This window comes from Hipposideros armiger, unplaced genomic scaffold (assembly GCF_001890085.2).
Source record: "Hipposideros armiger isolate ML-2016 unplaced genomic scaffold, ASM189008v1 scaffold_426, whole genome shotgun sequence".
Classification (NCBI taxonomy): domain Eukaryota; kingdom Metazoa; phylum Chordata; class Mammalia; order Chiroptera; family Hipposideridae; genus Hipposideros; species Hipposideros armiger.
The window spans coordinates 1,088,780-1,092,664 of NW_017731776.1; the positions used below are offsets into that span (position 1 = coordinate 1,088,780).

The following is a 3,885-nucleotide window of genomic DNA, read 5'->3' on the forward strand; positions in this document are numbered from 1 at the left end:
TGGGTGAGGGCAGAATGGCAGGAGGTGAGGCTGGAAAGTTGGCTAGAGGCCAGATGGCTTAGGGCCCTGTAGGCCAAAGGCAGGAATATAATTTATATTCTAAATGCACAGGGAAGTCAGTGACAGTGTTCAGCCAGAGAAAGGGTGGGAGTGTGTGAAACAATCTGACCTTGGCTTTGAGAAGAACACTGTCTGGTGTGTGAAGAAAAATTTTAGGGACAAAGTGGGGAAGCTATCAGGAGGCTGCTGCCATTGTCCAGGTAAGTTGATGGCATCTGGATCGGATGGTAGGATTGGGGGTTGGGAAAAGTGGTCAGTCGCAGGCAAATATTGGAAGTAGATACATGACGTGGGAAGGAAGGGAGAAAGAGAGATGGAGCAAGGCTCCTAGGATTGGGCTTGAACTGCTGAGATGGGAAAAGCTGGGGGGTATGAACAGGAGGTGGATTTTGGCTATGAGTGTTTATAGTCCTCATATGGCACCCACGTGGAGGCTCGCAGCAGAACTCAAGACAAGATGTTTCGCTCTGGAAATACAAATTTGTGGCTCATGGGCATATAGACGGCATTTAAAATCACGGGACTGGATGAGATCATCAAGGCAAAAGGTGTAGGTCGAAAGGAGAAGGGCCCGAGACTGTTGACGGTAAAATGAGCCAAATGACACCTCCACCCACGCGGCTCTCTCAAGGTGTCACGTGAACGCATCCAGCCCGCGCTCTAATAGAGGCTGAGAACCCCGGGGCGGGGCCTGAGTGGGGCGGGGCGGGGCTCAGGAGCACAGAGGCCGCTCCCGGGCCGAGGGGCTGCCGGGGAGGTGACGTCACCGCATGACTGGGTTTTTATGAATGAAAGGAATCCTGTGAGTGAGTAATTCCGGGAAGCTCGCCTTACAACTCTGAGCGGCCCACCGCGCCGCCCGCCCCACAACAAAACTCGGCGCGTCGCTCCCAGGAGCCTGGCTCCGCGCGACCCGCGGTCGGGACCAGAGGGGAGACAGACCGGGTTGCCGGTCAGGACAGCAGCCCGGACAACAGCGGGATCGAGGGTGCCAGGGGAGCCAGGCGAAGCGAGCCGAGAGTCGGGTGAGGTACGCGGATCCGGGACGGGCACAGGCGCGCGGGGCCCCCAAACGGCAGGGTCTCCGCGCCCCGGGAACGTGCCTGGGGCGGGGCGCCGGGGCCCGCTTCGTCGGTGCTCCAGTGTATGTATGGGTCGCCCAGACGGCTGGCGTGTAGTGGGGGTGGTGGGGGCAGAGGTCGGGGCGACCAAGACGGGGCGGAAGCCAGCTTGGGACGGAGGGTGCGGGAGTGATGGGCCCCTTCTGGGGGCGCCGGGTGGGAGGCGGCGAAGCCGAGCAGGAAGGGGCAGTGCGGGCTAGCGAGCGTCAGCGTCCGCCGAGGCGGGGCCGGGGGCGGCGTGTGCACGTACGTGACTTGGTGAGAACAGTCCCTGGACCGGTGCCCGTGAGCCGGGCGTGCGCGGTTTGTTTACGTCCGAGGGCGGGCGTGCGTGTGTTCCCTGGCCTGCGTCCTGAGTATCCTGCCTGGTGCGTGCGTGCGCGGTGTACCGTGGTGTGTGTGTGTGTGTGTGTGTGTGTGAAGAGAGAGTGTGTGTGTGTGTGTGTGTGTGTGNGCAACATGGCGATGGTAATACCTACTCCTAAAACAGTGGGAGAGGATTAAGAGCCATCTGACACACCACACCCAGCAACCAGGGGGTGCTCCCAGGGCAGCTGGTGAACCCAGAAATTGGTTTGCTCCTTCAGCTTTACAACGGGGCTGATTATATGTGTTCCACCCACTCGGCGGGAAGGGCTTTGTGAGAAGGAAAGGTTGAGTTATAAAGACATTGAAATATGATAAAAGGACCAAAAAAAATTTTTTTTTGAAGTTGGTTTATTTAGCAGTGGGAGAAAAGAGCCAGGAAAATATATACGATGCAAACAGGTCTTAGGCCCTTAGCACAGTGCCTGGCACACAGAAAGCGACCCATAAACACAATATTAGTAACTATATAGTAATAATAGTAAGCAGCAATGAGAAACTGGTAGGAGGTATGTGATGGCCGGAACAAGGTAAGGTGGCAGAAGGTGCTGAAAGAGATCCCTTTCACGTCACTCCCAGCCAGCAGGGGGATCCATGGGAAATGTAGGACCTGGCCCAGCTGATGGAGAGCAGTCCTGCTGAGGGAGGCAGGAAAGGCCCGAGCGTCCAGGGACAGGAGCTCCTGGGGTCCCAGAAATCAAATCTCAGGGCAGGAAGGGCCTCCGTGGAACACCTAACAGGGAAATCTTAAAGCCAGCCCTGGTCTCCTCTACCGCAGCTCAGCTTCTAGCCGTCTTGCAGTGTGGGACGCACCGCAGAGTCAACTTTCATTTGAAGAAAGTTGACTGTGGTTTGAGGTTGTTTAAAAACCACGGACCTAACCCTACATTCTCACTGGCAGGTAACTGAAGCCAGAGGGAGGAAAGCCCAATTCTGGGGTCAGCCAGGGTGTGATCTGAGCTGCAGATCTGGGGCTCGGGTCAAGCTTGTTGCTGTTACTGAACACCTACTATTGGGCAAGGCACCTACCGTGGACCAGGGCCCCACAGGAATGTGCTTGGGGTGCTGTCTGGTGTTTTGGACTCCCAGGCAGGTGAACAGGGACCAGCTGGGACAATTAGAGTTCTGCTGGACTGTGCTGGCAGAGGGCAGCTCCATCCCAGAAACTGGCAGCAAGGCCCCTCCCTGTGGCAGGAGGTGGGGTCTCTGCAGGGTGAGGTCATCACTGGCTTTGTGTCACTCACCAGGAAAGAAGCAGGTTTCTCAGAGGAGGTGTCCCAGGGGACTCCAGAGGACTCATCTCTCTCTAACCCAATATTTATTGATCTTTTATTCCATACTAGGCACTGTGCCAAATGCTTATAAGTGTGAACAAGTTAAATTGTTTCATAATCCATTAAGTAGGCACTTTTAGTATATGGAGTATAGCCTCTTCTACAAAGGAGGAGGCTGAGGCGGGGAGAGGTGAACACACTCGCTAGTGAGGTGTGAGGCCAGGATTTGAGCCCACAGGCTAACTTGAAAGCTCCTACTTTGGAGGAAAGAACACCAACTTTTTTATTTAAAACAAATTTTTAGGAATGATAGAGAATTCCTGTATTGTATTCTCCCAGATTCCCCAATTATTAATATTTTATCACATTTTCCTTATAATCCTCTGTCTGTCCATCTGTCCGTCTGTCCATCCAACCATCCATCCATCCACCCATCCATCCACCCACCTATCTATCTTGTTCTGAACAATTTGAGAGTAAATTGAAGACATGATGACCCTTTACCTCTAAACACTCCAGTGTGTATTTCCTAAAATCAGGGGCATTGTCTTACACAGGACAATGATCAAAGTCAGGAAATTAACATTGATACGATACTATAATCTACAACACTTGTTTGGATTTTACCAATTATCTTAATAATGTCCTTATAGCCAAAGGAAATCCTGAGTCACACATTGCAATTAGTCATCATGTCTCCTTAGACTGCTTTAATCTGGAATAGTTCCCAAGTCTTTCTTTGTCTTTCGTGGTCTTGCCATTTTTTTTGAGCATATGGTCCAGTGATTTTGTAGAACTTCTTTCAATTTAAATTTGTCTGATGTTTCCTCACACTTAGATTCATTGTATGAATTTTTGGCAGGAATACCAACGGAAATGATGCTGTGTCCTTCTCAGGGCATTATTTAGGAGAAACACATGTCAATTTGTCCCATTACTGCTGATATTAACTTTGATCACTTAGTGAAGGTGGTATCTTACAGGTTTCTCCACTGCAAAGTTATCTTTCCATTTGGAATTAATAATTGTCTGCAGGGCAATACTTTGAAACTATGTAAATATGT

The 3,885-nt window shown here is 51.8% G+C and overlaps 1 protein-coding gene across 1 annotated transcript in view; it reads left to right on the forward strand.

Moving 5' to 3' along the window:
- Positions 1-218: 218 nt before the first annotated feature.
- The window catches only part of MAFF (MAF bZIP transcription factor F), a gene marked incomplete at its 3' end in the record, with an annotated part of 27,596 nt that continues 23,929 nt past the window's right edge, over positions 219-3,885 (forward strand). Inside the window, exon 1 of the mRNA XM_019664569.1 lies at positions 219-260. The remainder of the gene's footprint in view (positions 261-3,885) is intronic.